We start from the raw sequence: 27,158 nt of genomic DNA on the forward strand, positions 1-27,158 counted from the left end.
TTCTTGACAGGGACTCAGGCAGCTTACGGCTAAAATTTTATTTCATTCCATTTATCTGTGGAAGGTGTTGCACACAATCCCTTCCCTCGGACATTTTTTCTTCACAACAATCCTGTGAGGTAGGTCCAGTAGAGAGGCTGTGATTAGTTCAAGCTGAGAGGTGGAGGTATGTATATGATGTAGATGTGTGCGGCAAGATCAGACATTGGAGAAGCTTCCTGATGTAGAATAGAACACCCCCCATTTTCATCTGAGAAATGCTAGAGGGGAGGCTGCTGCCTGGGGTGAGGGAAGAACTAACTTCATTAACTTTTGGGGTCACAGCACTTTTGGGATCCATGAGAATGGAGGCAGTATGCCTCTGAATGCCTGTTGCTGGGAATCACAAGTGAGAAGCAGTTGTGCTCAGATCCATTTTGGGGGGCTTCCTATAGACTACCACTGTGAGAACAGTATGTTGATCCAGCAGGCTGTTCTTACGTTCTTAAAACATGATGCTATATCATCTGGTTCAAATGTAAGGCTCCATCCAGAATCTATCGTCAACCAATTCACCTGGAAACAAGTACCACAGATTTCAGTGGAATTTGTTTCCCAAACAAAGTTATATGATCCTTAGGCCAGACAATACCTTGGTTGGAATACCATTCAGATGGAACAGAACAGGCCATTTTGATCTCAGCTGCATTAAGCACGGAAATCCTTGAGCAATTAAAGTGAACAAATCAGGGAGACGAAACAGCCCCAGAAGGAGCTTCGGCTAGGGAAAGCTGTGTACATGGGGAGCTGTGAGGTTCCCCTAACTGTGTCCCTATATTACATTTAAGCTCAGTCAATCAGCTTATAGAATTCATGGTCTGGTTCCAGACTTAAGCTCTCTCAATGATGCACAGGGCAGTTAGATTACTTGGAACCTGGAGTTCTTCCAGGGACAACTGAAATTACTGAGTCATTAATTAGGTAAATGTGACAGGAAGTCACAAAAAGACTAAGATACTGAAACAATTTAAAACAACAAGAAGAAGGAGAAGGTGAAGCATCATTTTTCACTTGTGACGTAAGTACTTTGTACATGTGCCCAACACAAATAGGAGGTTGCTCACCAGACTGGGTAAGAAGCGAAATCAAAACACATCTATATTTATCAAGGTTGCATAACATGTGGATCTAAGGTCAATTCAGGAACTGCTAGTGTCATAGGTGGAGTCAGCAAAGCTGATGGCCTAAAAATGAGCATATATTTAGCTGACAGGCTGTCACAGGGTTGTCTGTGTGAGAAAAATGGGCCCTTTAATAACCACAATGCTCTGCTTTCTTCGGGCCCCTCCAGATGTCATGTTCATTGAGCAGTCATCATGATTTGCTTATTCAGAGGTTAGGTCTTTCTTAGCATTTGTTCTGATTTATGGCATAGTCCAGGCATCCCCAAACTGCGGGCCTCCAGATGTTTTGGCCTACAACTCTCATGATCCCTACCTAACAGTCCCAGTGGTCAGGAATGATGGGAATTATAGTCCAAAACATCTGGAGGGCCGAAGTTTGGGGATGCCTGGCATAGTCATATGAGCAAAATGTCCCCCATTCCCTTGCCCCTGGAGCTTCTAAGCTCTTGGCCACTCTACCCCTCACAAGATCCCATGGGGCAACATTGCTTCCTGAAGGCTCTTGCAAGTATAGAATGACCAGCCAACATGCTTAAGTCTAATTAATGTATGAAGGGGTTGAGACAATAGAGTAAGCTTAACTCGCTTTGGGAGGGTCTAGGTCAGGCATGTCAAACCTGCGGCCCTCCAGATACTTTGGACTACAATTCCCATCTTTCCCCCCACTGGTCCTGCTAGCTAGGGATCATGGGAGTTGTAGGACAAAACATCTGGAGGGGCGCAGGTTTGACATGCCTGGTCTAGGTGATCAAGACTTCGTTCCCTTTCAGTCTACCTGAGAAGCTCAACATGTGAGGAGGTCTGAGCTGGCTGCTGTGTCTGAGACCACATGATTCTTACAAGCCACTCTTGAGCTGCTATATCATTAATTTAGGAACATTCAGTACCTTAGCAGTGATGGGGAATGGTGTTGACTCACCTCCTATTGTAAGGAACGATCACTGAAAACATACATGAAGCACTTTGACCACTTAGGAAACAGCAAAAGAGAAATGCTACGGGCGGCTATTATCAGATCCTTGGCTGGGCTTTCTCTTTACTTTTCATGTCATATAAAAATGTCATGTTAATACGTGGTAATTCAATAGTTGCTCAGGCCAGACATAAAGCAAATGCAAGGAGCCATGTTTGTCGAGAAAACATCAAAGATCTATATTATTCAATGCATATGGTGCTCTTTGTCGCTGTTTTTATTTTTATTGGCCTGTTCTTCTTAATTTTATTGATTATTTGACTTACTGCCCTTGAGACACCTTGTAAAAGTTTACCATAAATGTATTTATGGGGTATGAATACATCAAATAAAATAAATATGTGGCTAATGTATTCCTGCTTACTTTGGCTTTAAAAACAACAACCCGTATCCTTGAACAGTGATATATATTAGGATTATTGTGTGGGCAAGGAGTGGGCATTAGAGCAGGGTATTGCCTGAAGTACAAAGAGCATCAGGGTGACTTGGGGAAGGGTTTCACGTTTCCAAATGGGAAATTGCATCCAATTTTTGCACAAAAAGAAAAGGTAAAATATTTCCCTTTTTGTTGTTGCTTTAAAAAAAATAAAAGTTTAAAGTTGTGTTGCCTGTAAACTCCCGTATGCACCTATCCAAAGTTGAGGAAAATATTTTAAGGGTTTTCAAAAGTAATTACAAATTGATGGACCTCAGTTGCAGCCCGTGGGGTGGGGTGGAACCACAATGCCACCCTCCCGTCCCCAGCAATAATGCATCTTACCTAGATGGGGCTGTGGTGAGGCAGGGCAGTGGTGGGAGTCAGGACATTGGTGGAACCAATCTAGCGCTACCTCTACTGCCATTGAACAACCCTGATGTCCTCTAGATAAGTCGGCTGATGCTAATCATGGTTGTAGTCCAAAACATCTGGAGGGTGTTGTTGTTGTTTAGTCGTGTCTGACTCTTCGTGACCCCATGGACCAGAGCACGCCAGGCACTCCTGTCTTCATCTGGAGAGTGTACAGGTAAAGGGACCCCTGACCAGTCACGGACGACTCTGGGGTTGTGGCGCTCATCTCACTTTACTGGCCAAGGGAGCCAGCGTACAGCTTCCGGGTCATGTGGCCAGCATAACTAAGCCACTTCTGGCAAACAGTGCATGGAAACGTCGCTTACCTTCCCGCCGGAACGGTACCTATTTATCTACTTGCACTTTGACATGCTTTCGAACTGCTAGGTTGGCAGGAGCTGGGACCGAACAACGGGAGCTCACCCCGTCGTGGGGATTCAAACCGCCAACCACCAGGTTGGAAAAGGCTGCTGTAGTCATTAAACTGAACTGACTACCCCGTGTATTATGAGGAAGGGCCATAGCTCAGTGGTAGAGGATCTTTGCATGAAGAAGGTTCTAGGTTCAATCGCTAGGTAGGACTGAGATAGAGCCCTGTCTGAAATTCTGGGGAGCAGCTGACAGTCAGTATAGCAGACTGACTAAGACAGCTTCCTAGCTTCCTGCTACCATGCCAAGCCTGGCCTTCGCAATTTTTGGCACTATGGGCAAAACATTAAAATGACAAAACTTGTGAGCATTTCCTGAGCAACCATTTAGAAATACGACTCAGTATCACAAGTTTGTTAATAGGAAAGACAGCACTTTCTCCTTACTCCATTTTAGCCCTCACTCCTCCCCATTGACTCCTTGCTATTGACTCAGATACTGGCAAACCATATGGAAAGCTACTGCATAGTAAAAAAAGATGTATATGACCAGAAGACAGATCAGATAATCAGTGCACTTCAGAAATTAATTTTTATAATAAAATTTATTTTTTAAAATGATACCTCCGAATAAAGAGGGAATGACGCATTGCGCAACTTAGTAACGTCTACCGAAAGCCGCTGACATTTCAAATGTGTTCATAATAGGAGTTAAGAGCCCTGAAGGATTTCTCCTATGAAACTTCCCCACGTTGGGGGGGGGGGGAAAGAACCTTTAAAATGCACAGCAGATATGCGTGACCCTCTCTTGGTAATTCCTACAGCCATCTCAACTCAAGAGCCACTTCACTAAATTCAACATCATTTCGGTCCCAAGGGATTAGCTGTGAATATATCTTGGTGTGTGTAGTTATTCAAAGACATTTAGACTGGCTTATTATCAAATTCAACATGGCACTAGCAATTTAAACCATCTTGACTACTCACTGCTTGAAGCCTATTTTGAGAGAGTGAAGAGGGCCAACAATATATGGCTGTGGCATTCCAATGCCGTTCTCAGCCTTCAGCTTTCCCCCTCCACTTCATGGTGTTTTCTGAAGCAGGTTGGGGTGTTTAAGTTTAGAGAAAAGGTGAGTAAGAAGTGACACAATTGAAGTTTATAAAAATTATGCATGGCATAGAGAAAGTGGGTAGAGAAAAGTTTTTGTCCCTGTCATTATAACACTAGAATGAATGAATGAATGAATGAATCTTTATTTGCATCAGCCATTGGCCATAGCAATAAAACAACAATACGATATACAAAGAATAGAAATAAAAAGTCAATAATATAAAATACATTTTAGGGTTTTGAATCAAGAGTCAAATAGTGGATCTTAGTCTGATTGCCCCAGTTAAAAACCTTGCAACTGAAATAACACTAGAGCTCAGGCCCAGGGTGTGTGCAAAAATCATGCCTCTTCACTCTGGCTCTGAGCGGCTAAGAGCCCACCTGCCTGTCCGTGTCATTCCCAGGCCACTCCTCTGTGTCAGGGACTGGACTGAGGGGGACGAGACTGAATCTTCCAGAGAAGAGGAAGGCAGTATTGAATTACAGCAGTGGTTTGAGGAAGGTCACAGCTCAGAGACAGGCAAACAGAAGATGTGGAAGGTGTTGGGAGAAGAGAAGGGGGAGGCAGAGGCAGAACAGCCAGCTGAGACGTTATCACTGGAGAGCGTTTCTGACCCCCCCTTCTCCCAGAATCCGACATGCATTGCAAGTGGAAGAGCAAAGGACTCAGAGACAGTTAGCCCCTGGCGGCCACCGTAAGGGGAAGTGCTGTTGCTAATAAGAGGGAGGGGAGGAGCTCAGTTGGAGCAATGCCATTAACCTAAGGGGCAGCGCACAGAGGCCTCTTGCTGTGAATACTGAAGACTTGGTAAGAGCTTCCCGTCTACTTCCTTGGCTGTCTGCCGTGAGGGGGGGAGGATCAGAATTCACTGAAACCTGACACTCTGCTGCTCTGGACACCCAACATCTCCTTGTCAAGGGACAGGGGGACACAATGATACCGCTTCTTGCCAGGGAAGCAAGGGAGCCTATGAATCATAGAATCATAGAATCATAGAGTTGGAAGAGACCACAAGGGCCATCCAGTCCAACCCCTTGCCAAGCTTTTGGGTAAGATTTACTGTGTTTCTATTTAAATTGTGACAATGATTTCTAACCTTGCATCTCTGCCTATACAGTGGTACCTCGGTTTAAGTACACAATTGGTTCTGGAAGTCTGTACTTAACCTGAAGCGTACTTAACCTGAAGCGAACTTTCCCATTGAAAGTAATGGAAAGTGGATTAATCCGTTCCAGACAGGTCCGTGGAGTACTCAACCTGAAGCGTACGTTACCCGAAGTATGAGTGTAATTGGTTCTGGAAGTCCGTACTTAAACAGAAGCGTACTTAACCTGAAGTGGACTAATCCGTTCCAGATGGGCCACGGAGTACTTAAACTGAAAATACTCAAACCGAAGCATACTTAAACCGAGGTATGACTGTAAACTAGCCCATGCAGGTTCTTTGCCAATCTCTGTCCCCTCTTGTCCTCTTTTTTTTGGGGGGGGGGTGACATGTATGCGGCCTGCGGCGGAGCTTCATGCTCCGCCACTGGGGGCAGAGAGCAGGCGTGCTGCCCCCAGGGACGTGGCACGCGTTTGGGGGTGGGACGCACCGTGCGCAGGGGCGGGGCGCGTGTTTTGGGGTGGGCCGGGCAGCCGTGATGGAGCCCCTGGGATTGCGCCGCTCGGAGCGGACCGCCCCCACCGCCCCTATCTTCCTACGCCCCTGTATGTGGCCATCCTACAGAAGGAAGGCCCACCTTGACAAAGATGTCAAACTTTTTGCATTACACAGCAAAGTGACGCCGTTCTAGCATATTTATGCATATTTATGCAATGGGACACATCTCAGTGCAATGGAATAAAAATAACAATCAAGTGTCACTTATGAATTAATAACAGAAGAAAAACTATGCTGGAGCTAGTCCAACACCCTGCTTCCCACAGCAGTCAACCCTTTGGAAAGACCGCAGGCAAGGACTGATGCCAACAGCCTGCTTTGCCCCCATCCACCCAATCTACTGGGATTCTGTGGCATGCGGTCTATAAGCATCAAGTTTCCAGCCCCCCCCCCCACAAGCTGGTGTCTTCCAGATGTTGTTGGACTTGCACAGCCAAGAGCCAGGGATGGTGGGAATTGCATCCAGCAGCATCGTAAGAACCACACACCACCCCCAATTTAAGGCTTCATCCATGGACTCACCAAGAGTCCTTTAGTAGCTCAGTCACCCAGGAGGTAAAAGCGGCGGTGTCAGGGGGAAGTGGCCCAGATTATTTTAAAAGTGGTTGTGGTGGCAGAGAAAGTGGAGATGCTAGGTGAGGGAAGGGGGGGAAGGGGGAAATGGCTGGCAAGTGTGAAGGAAGGGAAAGAGAGTGGGGAAAGTGACCAGCAAGTGCGGGGATGGGAGTGCCTCTAAGTGGTTGTGTGAAACAGCAGTTCTGTGGGAGCGTGTGACTGTGACAAGCTTATCACTTGAGCAGCATGGAAGCTAAGGCCAGGGAGTATATTGCCTCCACTCCTGACAGAGCCGTTGAGGGAATGGTCAGGGCAGTAGCCTCTGGTTTCCCTGAGGCTACTGAAGGCCAGGCATGCCCTGAGGGGAGGCAGAAGCCAGGAAGCCCAGCCCAGGTCCCTTGTATACCATCAGCCTGAGGGCACTCTGTCACTCTGCATTTTAATATCGTTTATTGGTTTTAGCATTTTAAAGTAATAAAATGCCTTGTGAGAGCCTTGGCAGAGGGGCAGTATATGAATGCAGAGAATAATAATAATAATAATAATAATAATAATAATAATAATAATAATAATTTATTATTTATACTCCACCCATCTAGTGAGGTTTCCCCAGGCACTCTGGGCATCTTCCAACGAAATATTAAAATACAATGATCTGTTAAACATTAAAAGCTTCCCTAAACAGGGCTGCCTTCGGATGTCTTCTAAACAAGCATCTCCTTTATTTTCTCCAGGATATTTTTCTCCAGACAGTTTGAAAAAGAGAGTGGCCTAAGTGCTGGAGAAAATGGCACTGCTAGTCTAGTTCAGCATCCTCAGTGGCATCAGCTGGGCAATAAGGCTAAACAGAGCCCTCTTACCCTGGTTTAATCCTGCACCAAAATGAAGTCCGGGGTGATGTGGCTACTGACAGAGTAGAAATGGGATGCACCTCACCATGGCAATGAAAGGAAAGCCAAGAGTAAACAACAACACCATGCCAGGCCTCCTGTAGGCTTATTATTTCTCAGAGAACCTCATTTATTTGGAGGAAAGATCTTTCATTTTCTTGGCAGAGTTCTCTGGGTCCCTGTTTTGCCGCCATTTCTCTCCCTGGAGAAGCGAGCCGTCGCACAGAGGCTGCTTCTCCGTCTCGCTCTCCACCCCTTTCCCGCTGCCTTCATTCTTTCCCAGCATGAAATTGCAAAGACTGTTTCTTCCCGGCTCTGCCTGATGAAATTGCTTTTTATTTTTGTACACCGAGATACAAAAGATCCCCCTTTATCGCTCGCCTGCAGCTCCCCGTCTCCTGATTAAGCGACTCTGCTCATCAAGCGCGCCTGACAGGCGACCAGTCATAGGAAGTAGTCTCCCTATGAATAGGCAGCTGAGCCTTGGGTTTCATTCTCCAGCAGGAGGCGGCGAAGGGGAAAGGTCTCCTCCATTAGTGGGCATCTGTCTTCCTGAGAAAAACAACAGCGCCCCTCCTATTCCATTTCATTACAAAGAAGTTGGGAAGAGAGAGGCTGCTTTCACCCAAGCCCTGCGACAACTGGAAGAGTTTATCCTAGGATAAAGAAAATTTGAAAAAATGCAGCTCCTCTGCTGATTTCACTTGATGTTTACACTCCGAGTCATACAGCATCAAGTTCTGACCCAAACTAGCCCTCCAAAATAGAGAGACTGTGATTGCTCTTGTATGTACAGTTGTGTGTGGCCATCACAATGTCAATGATGTCGATACGACCTTCAGTGATATGTTCGTCATTGATGATCCACATGATCTTTCAGTATTTTATTTTTGTGTTTTTAGGTGAAGGGGAATATAGAAATAACAACAGCAGCAATGGTGACGGAATAGCTCACTACTAAATTCGGTCCAGCTTATCACATACTTCCTGCCGGTGAGTGACTGAATCATAGATTCATAGAATCATGGATCAGAGTTGGAAGGGGCCATGAGGGTCATTTAGTCCAAACCCCTGCAGTGCAGGAATCTTTTGCCACTGTGGGGGCTCAAGGCCACAACCATTAGATTAACTGAATTGACTGGAGAGCTATTAAATCACTCTTAAAGGTAAAGGTAAAGGGACCCCTGACCATTAGGTCCAGTCGTGACCGACTCTGGGGTTGCGCACTCATCTCGCATTATTGGCCGAGGGAGCCGGCGTATAGCTTCTGGGTCATGTGGCCAGCATGACAAAGCCGCTTCTGGCAAACCAGAGCAGCACATGGAAACGCCGTTTATCTTCCCGCTGTAGCGGTTCCTATTTATCTACTTGCATTTTGACATGCTTTCGAACTGCTAGGTTGGCAGGAGCTGGGACTGAGCAACGGGAGCTCACCCCGTCACAGGGATTCGAACCACCGACCTTCTGATCAGCAAGCCCTAGGCTCAGTGGTTTAACCCACAGTGCCACCTGTGTCCCACCACAGTGCCACCAATTGTTTAGGGGTACTCTCATTTTGGCTGCTACCCCTCATCCTTTTCCTCTTCCTCCCCGCTAACCCTCTCCCAACCCCCGGACGAGGGAATCGAGGTGGCTGCGGCACTGAGAGGACAGGAAGGGCGATGGCGGGGTTGGCTTGAGTGAGAAGGGGTGAGTGCTCGCTGGCTGGCTCTAGCCTGCCAAGAGGAGGAGGAGCATCATTGCCTCCACCGCAGCTGCTCTAGACTCTCATCCCTGGGCACCGGCAGGGAGTTCCAGTCTGTGCTGCTACTGCAGAAACAGCTGGCATGTCGGTCCATCTGTTGGTCGGTTGGGGCAACACAAAATGTTTAGGGGTACGCATATCCCTGAGTACCCTCAGAAAAAAGCACTGCTCAACCTAGCAGTTCGAAAGCACATCAAAATGCAAGTAGATAAATAGGAACCGCTACAGCGGGAAGGTAAATGGCGTTTCCATGTGCTGCTCTGGTTTGCCAGAAGCGGCTTTGTCATGCTGGCCACATGACCTGGAAGCTATACGCCGGCTCCCTCGGCCAATAATGCGAGATGAGCGCGCAACCCCAGAGTCGGTCACGACTGGACCTAATGGTCAGGGGTCCCTTTACCTTTACCTTATTAATGGAACAGTGAACATAAGCCACTTAGCGACCCTCCAGAGTTGGAGAAGTGGAACTGGTTCGTGAATATAAATTATGGGGTTTGTGTGAGTCTTACAGTCATCATGAGGGACCCAAAAAGGTAATGTGCACCCTACCCCATATCTGATGTGCACAACACCATGCAAATGTGGCCTGGGACACAGCAGGGCAGGAGGCTGATCTCACTGCATTTTAAGTCACCAGTGTGAACATCCTACAAGTGTTCGCCTCTCCAGCTTTGTGATTTCTTCTCAGTCATTCAGCAAAAGCACAAAAACTCCTGCACTGTCTCCTTCAGAGGAAACTTCCCCGTTTTTCAGCAAAGGGGAAAGGAACAGATTCTGTGCATTGACTTTTGTACAAACCTTGGGTGATGCTGGGCAAGGCACAGACGACTTCTCCACCTACATCTGTTCCTGTCCCCTTTTGATAATGCTTTGATGAATGAATATTGAAATTGATAGATCAAAGAAGGGAACGTACTAAAATTCAATTGAAAGAGATGAAAATAACATTATGCATCATTTGAGGCAGCCAGAGATGTCACAACAGAAAATGAATGTAGAAAAATAAGGCTATTTTTCCCTCCTCCTAAGGAGCTTGCATTAGAATGTGCCAGGCTTATTATTCAGTAGAAATGTATTGATTTTGCTTGACTAATTGGGCCACTCATATTAAATATAATCTCAGAAATGTAATCTTTGCCATTCCTTTAAATGTCAACCTCGTTTGGTTGCCTATGCTTGCTAGGATGGCCGCTCTGAAAGGAAGATGAAATAATCGTTTTCTAGCAGCTGTGGTGGCCCCTGAACTCTCAGAAAGCCTAAGGATGCAACCGCGTGGCTGTGTGGAAGGAGACAGGCAGGCATCCACTTGACCTCTGTGCCTACTGTCATCTTGGGCCTGTTCTGACGCCCAACGTTGTCCACCCTGCAGATGGCAGTACTTGTGGGACCACCACCACTGCAGAAGTATCTGAAGAAGTGTGCATGCACACGAAAGCTCATACCAATAACAAACTTACCTAGTTGGTCTCTAAGGTGCTACTGGAAGGAATTTTTTTATTTTGTTTCCACTAGAGAAGCGCGATGGTGGGATTTGGACTTGGAGCCTGTTAAAATGAAGAAGTGTGTTCTGGAAAGGAAATATCTGCTTCTTCAAGATGCTTCCACCCACATACTGTTGAACAACTGGTCACAAATTTAATGGACATCTTCGTTTACATAAATAGTGGCTGCCTCTTCGTGAAGGTTCTTCCAGGAAGTTTTCGATGGAGAAGAGCAACAAGTTGGGAACCATGTTAGGAATAAAGGAAACTGTCAAGTCAGAGGTCACATATTGCTGGAAGAACAGTCTAGCAATCAAGGATGACTTTGTGGCAGAATCAATAACTCTCTTGGCAGACTGCACTGTGCATCGTAGACCAACAAGACAAAGATTTGTTCAACAGCTGGTAGAAGGTGTTTGCAGCACACACTGCAACTAACTCTGTTTTCTTCTTTTCTGCTTTGTTCTGAAAAAAAAAACTTTAATGAAAATGATTAACATAATTTTCCAATGAATCAGACAGTGTCCACACATTCACAGAGTGGCTGTACTGTTGTGGTCAATTGTACTCCTTTGGAAGCAATAAATATAACACATTTTGCAACTATCTGCCAGGGGAGAGTTCTTTTTCCCCTACTGCCATCTGTATGGATATTTTTCCAAGCCTTTTGAGCTCTAATGGAGCTCCCCCTCCCACAAGTCACTGGCTTTGCTGCCCTTTGAAGCACTTGCAGCCCAATCCCAGATGTGCTTCTTTGGCAAAGACACAGTCACAAATCTCCTCTTGGGACCCATTGAGTATACTGGGACTTCAATCCTGGTAAATATGTGCTGGAATGCAACCTTGGGAGGTCAGAGGGCTATGACCATCTTGACAACATTTTCTCTTTCCCCCAAAGTAGAAAACATTTCTGTTTGCTTCCTTGCTGGGTGGTACAAGTTTGGGTGGTCCATGGTGGTTGTGTTTAGTTTCGGGACTGATGTAACTGGAGTTTTCTGTTGCTGCTGCTTCAGATTAAAAACCTTGGTATTTGGGCAGTGTTCGGACCCATCCCACTCTCTATCCTACTGTCTCTGGGTTATGGTCCAACTAGACCAGCATCCTGTTCTCACAGTAGCCAACCAGATGCCCATGAAAAGTCCCAAAGCAGGACCTGAGTGCAACAACACTCTCCCCACTTGTGATTCCCAGCAACTGGCATTCAGAGGCATCCTGCCTCCAACAGTGGAGGTAGAGTATAGCCATCATGGCTAGTAGCCACCAGAGGCAGATTTAGGGCAGTACAACCAGTTTTGCCACACTGGGCGCCAAGCCTAGGGGGCACTGCAGGGCATCACAACTATTGCATAGTGAATTGAGCAGAACAGAAGGCAAGGGGGTGCTGAATTTTGGCCTCTCACAGGTCACTGCTGAAATTTGAAAGAGCAAAGTCTGCCCCTGTATCCATTGATAGGCATATTCTCCATGAAACAAATGGTTGCAATCTTTCCCCCAGAAATACAAAGCGGGTGGTAGAGAAACTAAAGCAGCAACTGTTTGGCAAGCCCAGCCTTGTGTGTGTGTGTGTGTGTGTGTGTGTGTGTGTGTGTGTGGTGGTGGGGAACAGACTGCAAAAGAGAAATAAATATAGATAGAATATGTGCTTGCGAAGCTTTTATGTAATGCCAGCAATTTCCCCTTCCTGTTCTGGGAAAAAAGAGGAGGCAAGACTCTGTGATGCAGGCCGGGCTTTGCGCTTTCAATCGACTGAGTCAAATGCCATCCAATTACAAAGAGCCGCACAGAGATCTAAAGGACACGTAATGACAGTGTTCTATCCTTCCCTGGTGGTGGGAAAGAGAGGGAAAATTGTACCAGGGTTTAGATGGGACTTTGATAGTAGTTATTAATGGAGATTTAAGGGATATTTTTAAACCACAAAGCACAGGTGCAACACTAAACATGCATCCACTGGCAAGGGGGTAGCATGTTTTCACTTTCTCCCCCCCCCCCCCACCGTCACTGTGGCTCCTCTGAGATGAGACAATACCTGCTAGGTAGACTGAAATGATAAATGGGGTTATGAGCATAAATAAATAAAAATCAGTGAAGTTTCTTCTTGCAGATAATGTCATGCTAAATAAACATTCCAACAGCATCACTCTTACAAAATGTAAAACTGAAAAAGAGCTGCTTGCTAGAGAGAGAGAGAGAGAGAGAGAGAGAGAGAGTCAGACAGACAAACAGACAGACAGACAGACAGACAGACAGACAGATGTGAGGGAGGGGTGTCTCTATGCTGTTTTGAGGACCCAGAAGACTTTGGGGCATCTGCCCAATTGCCTTGTATCAGGAACAGTGGGCATAGCCAACTGCTTCCCATTGCTCCATGCAGCAGTGGTCCTTATCGTGCTGTAAAACATGGTTCACCACATGGATCAGTCAGTTTTCTCTATAGCTTCACAGGTGGGCCAGGGCTGGTAGTGTTCTGAGACAAAGCTCTTGGTCCAACAAAGGTAGCTCAGGGAGAAGAGTGTCAGCACCCTTTTACACCGAGGTGGAGCCTCTATCTCCTGGGCCTGGTGAGCTAGGCATTGGAATTCCACCCTCTGTTCATCTGCAGCAGTGGCACCCACTCCTCCTTTGACAAGCATTCACTGTGCACAGAAAATAAGTCGACTTGGTTCTCCCTTCCAGAGTCCCTGGTTTGAGACTCTTGGTGCTTTACCAGATAGCTCCAAAAGAAAGTTCTGTGGTGCCATGGAGCTAATCACCCAATCGGCGTGGCAAACTGTTCCATACAATTGTGTTGCAATACACCATGAGATGGCCTCTATTTAATTGTTTGTTGCTCTTCTCACTAATGGTGCTCACGGGTTTCTTATATGTGAGGATGACTCGGCTGGACTAGGTGGACCTTTGGCCTGGTCCAGCAGATATTTCCTCGTTTCCTTATGTGTGATGCCCAAGTAGGTAAATATGATCAGGTTGAAGCACCTTGGGCTGAAGCCCAGAAAGAAGGCAAAAAGGCCTCAAACAACAACCGCCTCACCAGCTTGTAGTCAAAGCATTTGCCAGCAGAAATACAAATTTGCAGATTGAGTACCTTCCCATCTTCTGTCAGCCAAAGCGGCCATGAGGGGGCTAAGGTTCCTTTGTTCCTTTGGCCTAATCCAGCTCCTGTGGCCCAGAGGAACCTGTTGCCATTTGCCTGCCTTTTTCTATCACTTCTTTCTTGTGTGCTTCTCAGGTCTGTGCACTGAATGGTGATGAACTGTCATCGCCATAGCAACAGCTGTTGATTTCCCAGTCCCCTTAACAACCCAATGCAGGGTGATGCAAAGTGTTTGTTTGTTTGTTTGTTTGCTGGCTGGTCGTCTCTGATGTGTCTGTAGAATCGGGGTTGTTGAGGATTCCTTTCCCATCTCCTGACTGTGCCTTGACATCAGAGGTGACTGTTGTTTGTTGGAACTTGTGCAGAGTAGAGGGTTGCACTACAAGAGGGACACATTATGTTCTCGTCAACCTACCTTTGAGTTGTTCCACTGTTAAGGAGAACTAAGATGGCCACACTCCCCTGTCTCTCACCTGACAAGAGGTCATCAATCAGGACAACCAAGGATGCTTCAGTGCCAAAACCAAGCCCGAAACCAGACCAGTATGGATTTCGATAATCTGCTGCCTCTAGGCATACCTGCAGCTGCTTTGCCAGCCCTCTCTGAAACACCTTGCCCAGCATGGGAATATTAGAGACTGGACATAAACCTCTGGATCCAAGGACCTCTTCAGGAGGGGTTGCATCCCCACCTTTTTCAAGGCAGTGGGCATAAGTCGTTCCTGTAGTGAGGCATCGAGCGCACCCTGGACCCCTCCAGCCATTCATTCCCCTTTGCCTAGATTATACCAGCCATGATGGATAGGGACCAAGAGGACATGGAGTCAGCCTCACTGCCACAAGTGTCCTGTCCACATTCTTGGGCTGCAGCAACTGAAACCAATCCCATGACCTGTAACTCGACTGTGCTCCAGGGACATCCAACACTCCTAAACCCATTTTGGAATCAAGTTCAGCATGGAACTGAGTAATTCCCCGCCCCTCCAAAAAAAAAGGTGATTTGTAAATCTCTCCCAGTAGGCTATTGAGTGGTCCATGGTTACTGATGCTACACTAATCTGGATCAGCTGCTTTACCAGCGGGAATGATGGTTATGAAAATGGTTTCTCTAAATACGTGAAGGAGGCTTTGAGGATACAGACTGGAAGACACACTTACCTGAAAGTTCCCTTCCACACACACAGTAGAAGAGCATCAACTCCAAGTATGGAGTGAAGACTAGATAGAAGTGAGAAGGATGAATATGGTTCTCTCTCATAAGCTTTGTTTTCCTCTGTTCATCCTTCTGTGGAAGGTCTCAGCCAAACCCCATCCAGAGGGAATCTGTGGGTGAAGCCCCTCTTATTGAAAACAAGCAATCCATTCATTTGTAGCTTCAGATCTAGGCCACACAAAGTTACAATGCATAACTGATCAATCCTCTTCCTTGTAATGAATCGATGGTGTTTGATGGTGTTTCCTGCTTGGCAGGGGGTTGGACTGGATGGCCCTTGTGGTCTCTTCCAACTCTATGATCCTATGATCCATTACATTTCAATAGATTGGCTTATCACCAAGACTTCATTTTCTGGGAATTTCCAAGGTATATTAAAGGGAGTACAAAACAGCTAAGAATTCAACAAGCAGAAGCTTGTGACGGCAAAACCTTTGTTTAGCAGGCTGAGCTTGGTTGCTTTCTGCTCCATTCCCCAATATAGTAAAAAGCAAATTGCTCTAAAAATAGCAAACAAGTGTTCATGTTTTCCTTCCAAGTTACATGCCCAACAAACATCGAGTCCATCCGGCTCCTATTTGGCAGGGAAGGGAAGTTGGCATAGATGCCAGGCAGAGGGCTTGGTTCAAGTTAGTGATGTGACTCAACCCTTGGCTGAGATGTCGAGGATGACCATGATACTTAAATTTGTATGGCACTTTCAAATTTCTGAAGAGCTATCGTTCTCTCATTAGAGTTCTTAACAATAGCCCTGTAAGGTACAGCAAGTATAATTATCCCCCATATTGGAGATGTGGGGTCTGAGGCTTGAGAAAGTGGCCACATCGTGAGCTTATGGCAGAGCTAAGATTCAAACCAGGGACCTCCTGATTCACAATTTCTAAGTCACAGTACAGTAGCATCCCTCCTAAAGAAAGATCCCCAAGTTGGGAAGCGGGTTTTGCAACACACCTGCAAAAGCTGTTAGCTTCATAAAAGTTCTCCACCTGGGTGGAGAATGTTAGTGTAAAAAAGAGTGTCTTGAGTTGTTGGGAAGAGGGAAGGTCTCTGGACTTATTTCTTCGAATAAGAAGTATTAAGCAAGATGCTGGCACAGTGTCTATTGGCTGAACTGTTTGCCTCCATAACTGCAGGTTGGCTATTCTACATGTAAGTGTCTGGGGTCCACTTTACACTTCATGGACTGGGCATCTTGTGGATCCAATCAAGTGGAGCTTCCTGGCTGCCTGAGTGCTATGAAATTCATGGCATTTAGTCTTCTTATTATACAGGGACCCAAATCTCAGTGCCTGCTTCCCAAGAGGCTCCCTTTTGTCTCTAATTATACAGGCGGTATTATGTACACATGAATCACTGACTTTGCAATGCTTCTCAAAATAGATAAATGCCTGCAAACGTTGGGAATGAAACCCGGTTGTTTACAGCAGGCAGGGCAGGTATTTTGGGATGAATGGTTTCATTCTTTCCTGTCTAATTGCTTTCCTCTCCAACTCATTCACAGAATGCCAGGGGTGAGTCCATTTTCCCATTGCGAGTGACAATGGATTTGCCGGGGATAGACAGAAACCAAGTCCCGGCTCTGATATTTTTAGGAGGGAGCTGGATTTTGCCGCTGTTTTTATAAGGATGGTGGAGTGGGGAACTATTCTGCCTCTGAATTGCCTCCTTTGTTTCTGCCTGATTGATTTCCTGGAATTCTTACATAACTGGGTTGCCACTTAGGAAAAAAAAAAGAATAAGCAGCACCTGTGTAATTGAAGTCAGCAGTGCAGGCAAAGGAAGATCTGCAAACAGGAGGCTGCTTTCTTAGAAACCCATCAGTTCCCAGTTTATGTGCAGTTAAAGCCATTAAACTTTACCATCTGGCAGACTAAATTGCTGCCATTATTATTTTTACTTTTTTTAAAAGAAAGGTTTATTGTTTACCTTTTTGCAGTTTTGCTGGGCAACAGAACCTGAGAACCATCCAAGTCCCATGAAATACACATCCATTACTTGCTGATGTTATAAAAACAATGCTGGGGAGGAGAATGGAAGGCTGACCTCTGTGGAGTTAGACCAGGCATCCCCAAACTTCGGCCCTCCAGACGTTTTGGACTACAGTTCCCATCTTCCCTGACCACTGGTCCTGCTAGCTAGGTATCATGGGAGTTGTAGGCCAAAACATCTGGAGGGCCGCAGTTTGGGTATGCCTGAGTTAGACCATTGGTCAGTTTAGACCTGTATCAACTGCAGTGACTGGTAGAAGTTCTCCAGGCATTCAGACAGGGGTTCTGTCCAACCCTACATGGAAATGCCAGGGATTGAACTGCCTCATACTATATGGATGGGAAGGGCTGTAGCTTAGTTGTACTATCTCTGCTTTGAATGCAGAAGTTTCCAAGCTCAGTCCCCAGCATCTCCAGGTAGGGATAGGACAGGACTTTGTCTGAAATCTTGGAGAGCTGTTGCTTGTCACTGTAGACCAGGCATCCTCAAACTTCGGCCCTCCAGATGTTTTGGACTACAATCCCCATCATCCCTGACCACTGGTCCTGCTAGCTAGGGATCATGGGAGTTGTAGGCCAAAACATCTGGAGGGCCGCAGTTTGGGGATGCCTGCTGTAGACAATACTAAGCTAGATGAACCAATGCTTTGAAGTAGTACCAGTAAAAGTCAATTTCCTGTGTTCCTAATTTCAGATTTGGAGACACTCTTCTTCTTCTTTGGCGATCACTCGTAGCCGAGTTAGATTGTCTTCCATAAACACGGTTTTAACAATGAGTCCGTAAGTGACTGTGGAGGCCAATTCTGGACCCACATGTCCTTCCACCGTGGGGACATTGGTTTCCAGGCAGGAGTTGATCACGGTGTGGATTTGCCAAGCATGCATTCCTCTTAGCATGTTTCTCCCTTGCGTCCTGAGTTCGAGTGTCTTCAAAGCCCATGACACCTTTGGTAAAGGCTGTTCTCCAGCTGGAGTGCTCTCAGCCCAGTGTTTCCCAGTTGTCAGTGTTTATACTACATTTTTTTTAGATTTGCCTTGAGACGGTCTTTAAACTTGTTGACCAGCAGCATTACACTTTCCATTTTTAAGTTTGGAATAGAGGAGTTGCTTTGGAAGACGATCATCAGGCATCCGCACAACATGGCCAGTCCAATGAAATTGATGTTGAAGAATTATTGCTTCAACACTGGTGATCTTTGCTTCTTCCAGTACACTGATATTAGTTCGCCTGTCTTCCCAAGTGATGTGTTAATTTTTTCAGAGACACCATTGATGGAATCTTTTGAGGAGTTGGAGATGGCGTTTATAAGTGGTCCATGTTTCACAAGCATATAGTAAGGTTGGTAGTACAATAGCTTTGTAAACAAGCATTATGCCTTTCTGGCTACCAATTGCCAGGGAACAACACTGAGAGACGGCCGACTGGTCTGATATTCTGCTTATGGGTATCCCCTAGGTATCTGATTGGCCAGTGTGGGAAGCAGGCTCCTGAAACAGATGGGCCTTTGGTCTGATCCGACAGGACTCTTCTTGCATCTCTCAAAGGCAGAGAGGTCCACCTTCTGTATTGGTATGATTAACAGAGCTTAGGCTCAGAAAATACATTCTGGATGACTGCAAGGCAGCACTACCATCTGATTCAGCCACAGCGTGGAGAATGAACATGGCTGCATCTTTCTTCCTCACTTAAGATGTTTGCATGCCATTTCCAGCATTGGTGCTGTTGTTTGTTTACCAGTTTTGTACATACATATATAAATATACAAACGAAAGGGTATATTTAAAGTTGAATTTTGCATTGATTGGCTTGGTTTCATTGCTTGATGTAACACTGATTGGGCAATTAGAGAGCTGAAAGGATAATCACTTGTTCACTCAAGAATAGGGAAGCAGCTGTTATTCCGTTTCTTAAACTTCAGCAGAAGAGATGGGGAAGAATGGTGCAGTGCTTTCCTTTCCTGGTCTCATTCACAAATGAGAAATGGGTTGAGTGGCTCTAGTTATTCACCCCAATCCAACACACACAGAGAGGGAGGGAGGGAGGGAGGGAGAGAGGGAGAGAGAGAGGGGGAGAGAGGGGGAGAGAGAGGGGAGAGAGAGAGAGAGAGAGAGAGAGAGAGAGAGAGAGAGAGAGAGAGAGAGAGAGATTGAAACCCTGTGGCCATTTCTAAGCAGGAGAGAAGGGTGCTGGATTTCCTAGATTCCCACTGAATATTGGCAATAACCTCATTGGATCAGTATGCCTGCTATTACAGACCCTGATGTTGGGAAAGATGGAGGGCACTAGGAGAAGGGGACGACAGAGGATGAGATGGTTGGACAGTGTACTTGAAGCTACCAACATGAGTCTGACCAAACTGCGGGAGGCAGTGGAAGACAGGAGTGCCTGGCGTGCTATGGTCCATGGGGTCACGAAGAGTCGGACACGACTAAACGACTAAACAACAACATGGTGCTTTCAGTAGTGGGAAGGGATGGGCCAATCTCACCATTTTGATTTCTCCAAGCTTCTCATTTTTCCAATCTGAAGTTCAGTCCTACACATTTCTACATCCATTTACTTTTTTAAAAAAAGAAGTCATTATGAAAATTCATCAGCGTTTTAATGCAAATTTATCCTAATATGCCCACTTCTATGTGCAATTTTGCTTAAGGTGCACATCTTTGCAAAAAATAAAAAGAGTCCTTCCGGATCAGACCAGCAGGCCATCTTCAGTTCTCACAGTGGCCAGTCAGATGCCTATGGGAAATCTGCCAGCAGGACCAGTGTGAAACAAACCAGTGTTCTAGCTTCCAGGAGGACTACCATTGCCCATTGAGCACAGTATTGTCAACACAGACTGGCAGTAACTCTCCAGGGTTTCAGATGAGGGCCATTCCCAGCCCTACCTGGAGCTGCCGGAGATTGAACATGGGACCTTCTGCAGGCAAAGCAGATGCTCTGCCACCAAACTACAAGCCTTCTATGTTTCTCGCACCCTCCCCAGAGCTACCTGAAAAGCGAAGGTTTTCCTCACCTACCCCACAAGTCCAGCCTGTCATAATGAAGGGAGCTTCTGTAGGTCATACCTACCAAAAGATGTACTATTCTAAGACTGGAGTCGCCTGTTGTCTTCCACAGCTTCACCAAGGTTGTGTGTGCTGTGAACAATCTTTTAATCTCTCCACAGACCCAGGAGACCAATCAGAATTTCCAAGTTGGTGGAGAAATCCTCCGCCTAGTTGTCGGAGTCACCAGTCCTCAACACAGAAGCACCCACCTTCTTTGGTCCGATTGACTTTCTCATTGGTTCACTCAGAAATCTGTCCCATCCTATTTTTGCATTTAAAAGAAAATTGAAAAATCTGTGTGTATCTTAAAAGTTCTCCTAAAATACAGGTCTAAATGTATTTGATCTCAAAATGTGCATTTTAAAAATAGATTTGAATGGGTGTGTGTGTGTGTATTTGAGGTGTGAACTGTGTTTAAATTTGATGTTCTGATCTATACCTTCTTCTCGGAGGTGTGGATCAGGTCAGTTCATGTCAGAACCCACAAAGATCAAACATGTAGAAATTTGAATGAGTTTCACGGTTTTAACTGTGCTGCATGAAGAAGTATTTTCTTTTATCCATCCTGATTCTTTCAGCGTCAACTTCATGGGACTCCCATGAGTTCTTGTGCTAGCAGAGAGGGAGAGAACTTTCCCCCCTGTCTACTCTTTCTGAGCCATGCATAACTTTATAAACTTCTATTTTGTCACCTCTTACACTTGCCTTTTCTCTCTAAACTAAGAAGTCCCAGTCAGTGGCCGTTGCTCCGGCACCGGGGGCGGGGCTGGCACCCGGTGGGGCGCGACATGCGTTCAGAGGGTGGGGCACGCCTCCCAGAGGGGCGTGACACACGTTCCGGGGGCGGGGCATGCGTTTTGGGGGCGGGACGGGCGCCCGCGATGGGCCCCTTGGAGCCCGCCGCTCGGGGCAGCCCACCCCCACCGCCCCTATCTTCCTACGCCCCTGGTCCCAGTTGCTGAGAATTACTTCTGAAGTTACCCATTCAGCATGGTGGTTGTTGGCACCCTCCTGTGTGGAGGAGTGCGCATTTGGGGGTGAAGTCAAATATTATAGAGGCAAAGAGGATATTTTTATATGGAAGTCATTCTACTTCCCTCCCTTCAAATGGTAACTCTTTTCTTCAAGAAAATCAATGTTTTTTTCCTTCCTTCCCTTGCTCTGTGTGTCATATATATATATATCTATATCTATTCCTACCAGTCACTTTTCCCTCAGCAGAGGGACTGGATTGCTCTCTCTAATTAGTTTCTGCTTTGTTCCAAGATATACACCTCACTGACCTTGCTCACCCTCGGGAAACATTTCGTTCTAGCTAACCAGGTGTGTATGAAACTCGGCCTTCTCAATCCATAACTCTGATGTATCAAAATAGCCCAGTGCTTGTTTAATACAGCACCTCGGTGATCACAGAGCCAGCAAGTCCTATTCTCAAAGGGTCACCATTTTGTAGTGCCTGCCTTACAGATGAATGCCTCAGTTCTGCCAGCTGCAGTGTTGCTGGTGACTTCCCCCCAAGACTGCTGTAATTGCTCTTTTAGCTGTTTTAATTGTTATACTTTTTAATAGGCTTGTTTTATTGTATATTTTAATCCTGGGTGCTTTTAATGTTGGAATGATGGGATTGTATCAGTGTGTCTTTTGATTACACATGGATATTTTAGAACTGATTTGATATTTGTAAACAGCTTAGAAGCCATTTTAGCATGCAAGCAGTGTATAAAATGTTGGAATATTCCAGAAGAAACTTGAAAATGGTCCTGAAGAAGTTGCTAGGCAATGGAAAATTTCCCCAGCTGCAGGTGCCTTTATTAGGGCATGTGATCAACTAAGTCTGGGTCAGTGTAAATGAGCATGGGAATGAGTCAGCATTAGGTATCTGGCTAATAAAAATAATAATTTATTATTTACACCCCGCCCATCTGGCTGGGCTTCCCCAGCCACTCTGGACGGCTTCCAGAAGGATATTAAAATACAATAATCTATTAAACATTAATAGAGTTCTGTCAAGAGAACAAGCTGGTCATCACAAACACTCTCTTCCAGCAACACAAGAGACGACTCTACACATGGATATCACCAAATGGGCAGCATCGAAATCAGATTGATTATATTCTCTGCAGCCAAAGATGGAGAAGCTCTATACAGTCAGCAAAAACAAGACCTGGAGCTGACTGTAACTCAGATCATCAGCTTCTTATAGCAAAATTCCAGCTTAAACTGAAGAAAGTAGGAAAAAGCACTGGGCCAGTAAGATACAATCTGAATCAAATCCCTTATGAATACACAGTGGAAGTGAGGAACAGGTTTAAGGATTTAGATTTGGTGGACAGAGTGCCTGAAGAACTATGGATGGAGGCTCGTAACATTATACAGGAGGCAGCAACGAAAACCATCCCAAGGAAAAGGAAATGCAAGAAAGCAAAATGGCTATCCAACGAGGCCTTACAAATAGCGGAGGAGAGGAGGCAAGCAAAATGCAAGGGAGATAGGGAAAGATACAGGAAACTGAATGCAGATTTCCAAAAAACAGCAAGGAGAGACAAGAGGGTCTTCTTAAATGAGCAATGCAAAGAAATAGAGGAAAACAATAGAATGGGGAAAACCAGAGATCTGTTCAAGAAAATTGGAGATATGAAAGGAACATTTCGTACAAAGATTACCATAATCAAGGACAAAAGTGGTAAGGACCTAACAGAAGCAGAAGACATCAAGAAGAGGTGGCAGGAATACACAGAGGAATTATACCAGAAAGATATGGAGGTCTCGTACACCCCAGGTAGTGTGGTTGCTGACCTTGAGCCAGACATCTTGGAGAGTGAAGTCAAATGGGCCTTAGAAAGCACTGCTAATAACAAGGCCAGTGGAAGTGATGATATTCCAGCTGAACTATTTAAAATTTTAAAAGATGATGCTGTTAAGGTGCTACACCCAATATGCCAGCAAGTTTGGAAAACTCAGCAATGGCCAGAGGATTGGAGAAGATCAGTCTACATCCCAATTCCAAAGAAGGGCAGTGCCAAAGAATGCTCCAACTACCGCACAATTGCGCTCATTTCACACGCTAGCAAGGTTATGCTTAAAATTCTACAAGGCAGGCTTAGGCAGTATGTGGACCGAGAACTCCCAGAAGTGCAAGCTGGATTTCGAAAGGGCAGAGGAACCAGAGACCAAATAGCAAACATGCGCTGGATTATGGAGAAAGCTAGAGAGTTCCAGAAAAACGTCTACTTCTGCTTCATTGACTATGCAAAAGCCTTCGACTGTGTCGACCACAGCAAACTATGGCAAGTTCTTAAAGAAATGGGAGTGCCTGATCACCTCATCTGTCTCCTGAGAAATCTCTATGTGGGACAAGAAGCTACAGTTAGAACTGGATATGGAACAACTGATTGGTTCAAAATTGGGAAAGGAGTACGACAAGGTTGTATATTGTCTCCCTGCTTATTTAACTTATATGCAGAATTCATCATGCGAAAGGCTGGACTAGATGAATCCCAAGCCGGAATTAAGATTGCCGGAAGAAATATCAACAACCTCAGATATGCAGATGACACAACCTTGATGGCAGAAAGCGAGGAGGAATTAAAGAACCTTTTAATGAGGGTGAAAGAGGAGAGCGCAAAATATGGTCTGAAGCTCAACATCAAAAAAACCAAGATCATGGCCACTGGTCCCATCACCTCCTGGCAAATAGAAGGGGAAGAAATGGAGGCAGTGAGAGATTTTACTTTCTTGGGCTCCTTGATCACTGCAGATGGTGACAGCAGTCACGAAATTAAAAGACGCCTGCTTCTTGGGAGAAAAGCAATGACAAACCTAGACAGCATCTTAAAAAGCAGAGACATCACTTTGCCGACAAAGGTCCGTATAGTTAAAGCTATGGTTTTCCCAGTAGCGATGTATGGAAGTGAGAGCTGGACCATAAAGAAGGCTGATCGTCGAAGAATTGATGCTTTTGAATTATGGTGCTGGAGGAGACTCTTGAGAGTCCCATGGACTGCTAGAAGATCAAACCTATCCATTCTTAAGGAAATCAGCCCTGAGTGCTCCCTGGAAGGACAGATCGTGAAGCTGAGGCTCCAATACTTTGGCCACCTCATGAGAAGAGAAGAATCCTTGGAAAAGACCCTGATGTTGGGAAAGATGGAGGGCACTAGGAGAAGGGGACGACAGAGGACGAGATGGTTGGACAGTGTTCTCGAAGCTACGAACATGAGTTTGACCAAACTGCGGGAGGCAGTGCAAGACAGGAGTGCCTGGCGTGCTATGGTCCATGGGGTCACGAAGAGTCGGACACGACTAAACGACTAAACAACAACATTAAACATTAAAAGCGAATTGTTGTTAGGGTTGTTCCCCATTTCACGTGACAGCTGGAATCAACACAACCCATTGCCTAGCTCACTTATTTTTTGTTTTAGATATCAAATAGCTTGCTCTGCATTTCCGATGCCGGATTCTTAATCTGTGTTCACATGACGTTGCCCAAAATGCATATTTATTCTGTGCCTTGATGGTGCTGTTCCACAGGTTGTTTCTCAAACCGACTTCACACCAACTGAAGTCCTTCAGCCTTTCCCGGGTTGCCGTGTTTGGAAGAGGAAAAAAGAGGACACCTTTGCCGACTTTTAACTATGGATCACTATGATGACTCTCATTTTATATACCCATGGAAAAGAGGATGCGTGCGTGAAAAGAGGACATAGCCAAAGTTTGAAGACACCCGCATCCAATCAACACCACCTGGGGTGCTCACAAACAGAAAAGAATATAGTTACAGGTAGGTAGCCGTGCTGGTCTGCTATAGTCGAAACAAATTCTTTCCAGTAGCACCTTAGAGACCAACTAAGTTTGTCATTGGTATGAGCTTTTGTGTGCATGCACACTTCTTCAGATACCAAATCCCCCCACATGATTCAGTTCTGTGGGGACTTGGAAGCATACTTGGTACATACTTGGTACACTCTGACCATTAAAACAGGGCCTTGTCCTGGGATTTTTTCACTGGAATTTATTTTTATTTGCCTCACTATCATACTGGAATTTATTCCTAATTGAATTCATCATTACATAAATAAAACCTTTTGAAGACTTACTTGAAATTCATCTTCCTCCTGGCCCGAGTTCTTGCAATTTACTGCTTATTTCTGGACTTCACCAAGAACTCCAATTTCTACAGTAATTCTTCATGAAAAAGGGAGCATTGAGCAAGATCAGGTCAGGATAGAGCGCCTTAGCTTTCCTCCTTTGCCCAAAATATACCATAACTGGTTCCTGGGAATCATTCCCCAGCTCTAGGCTGCCATCTGCAGGACATACCTACTTTACAAGGGAATTATTCAGTTTACTGTGTCGAGTCTGGCTGCATCTCAAAGGAAATCTCTTTCAGGGCTTTTGAAAAGAACATAAGAAGAGCCTGCTGGATGAGGCCAACGGCCCATCTAGTCCTGTATCCTGTTCTCACAGTGGCCAACTGGATTCCTGTGGGAAACCAGTAAACAGGATTTGAGCATCATCATCATCATCATCATCATCATTTATTACTTATACCCCACCCATCTTCCCAGGCCTCCCCAGCCACTCTGGGCAGCTCCCAACATAATATTAAAAATGTGTGTACCTGAAGGGAATGTGCATGCACACAAAAGCTCATACCAGTGCCAAACTTAGTTGGTTTCTAAGGTGCTGCTGAAAGGATTTATTATTTATTATTATTATTAAAAACATAATAAAACATCAAACATGAAAAACTTCCCAAAACAGGGCTGCCTTCAGATGTTTTCTAAAAGTCAGGTAGTTGTTTCTTTCCTTGACATCTGGTGGGAGGGCGTTCCACAGGGCGGGCGCCACTACCGAGAAGGCCCTCTGCCTGGTTCCCTGTAGCTTTGCTTCTCACATTGAGGGAATTGCCAGAAGGCCCTCAGAGCTGGACCTCAGTGTGGTGGTGGAGAATGATGGGTGTGTGTGTGGTGGAGATGCTCCTTCAGGTCCTTAATCTGTGTTCACATGACGTTACCCAAAATAAGGGAGATGTAGAGGGGTGGGACTTTACTTGGAGCAACACCATTATTAGAAAGGCTGCATTCCTTCGTCATTCTCTGTAAATTAGGCCTATTGGATAAATTGCTTGGTAAGAACTATTATCGTTTCTCTGAGGGATATAATTCCGTGAGCCTGACAATAGGAGGCACTGCTCGTCTCCTCCCACCCCCTGCTCTAGATGTTGATCTTTATTTTCCCCCTTTTCTTCCTGTGGGTGGGGGTGGGGGGTTGATACACCATTTTTTGATTTGCCTCAGGTGCCAAAATGTCTTGGGCTGCCCCTGAGCAAGCGAGTCCTTGCCTTCAGGCTTACAATCTAAGAAAAACATGGCACACCTGGGAAAGAGGACAGGGAGGGAAGTGTGGGGAGGGAATCAAACTCGGGCCTCAATTCTTAAACTGTTGTTCTGACAATGACCAGCCTCCATAGTTCAGAGGTAGGAGGTGCCAGATGGAGCTGGCTTTGGGCAAAGTGGATATGCTTACATTGCTTTTTTTAGGCATATGCCAGCGTTGGCAAAGTGTGCAAACACCTTTCCCCCTTCCCTCTCTTCCCTCTGCATAGCTCAGTCTGTTAGAGCGTGGTGCTGATAATGCCAAGGTTGCAGGTTCGATTCCCGTACGGGACAGCTGTGTATTCCCGCATTGCAGGGGGTTGGACTAGATGACCCTCAAGGTCCTTTCCGACTCTTCTACAATTCTGTGATACCTAATTAGCACCTGCCACATAAAGCTATGGCCTGGGCTTGGTCTGTGCACTTGTAATGAGCGTATTTGGATGGATTAGTTTAAACCGCTTTAGTGACATCTTATCCCACTGAGATCATCAGGGGGTTTGGGCTGGGTGTCCATCAATATGTGGATGATACCCAGCTCTACCTCTCTCTTAAATTGGAACCAGGGAAGGCAGTGAAGGTCCTGTGTGAGTGCCTGGAGGCTGTTGGAGGATGGATGGCAGCTAATGGATTGAGGTCGAATCCTGACAAGACA

At 45.7% G+C, this 27,158-nt stretch overlaps 1 long non-coding RNA gene across 1 annotated transcript; it reads left to right on the plus strand.

The window, feature by feature from the left end:
- The first annotated feature begins 5,409 nt into the window (after positions 1-5,409).
- LOC132591831 (uncharacterized) lies at positions 5,410-24,697 on the plus strand. The gene is made up of 3 exons (XR_009557245.1): positions 5,410-5,494; positions 8,455-8,545; positions 24,657-24,697. It is a non-coding gene; the product is annotated as an uncharacterized LOC132591831 (long non-coding RNA).
- The last annotated feature ends 2,461 nt before the right edge of the window (positions 24,698-27,158 follow it).

The sequence above is a fragment of the Zootoca vivipara genome, chromosome 3 (assembly GCF_963506605.1).
Source record: "Zootoca vivipara chromosome 3, rZooViv1.1, whole genome shotgun sequence".
Classification (NCBI taxonomy): domain Eukaryota; kingdom Metazoa; phylum Chordata; class Lepidosauria; order Squamata; family Lacertidae; genus Zootoca; species Zootoca vivipara.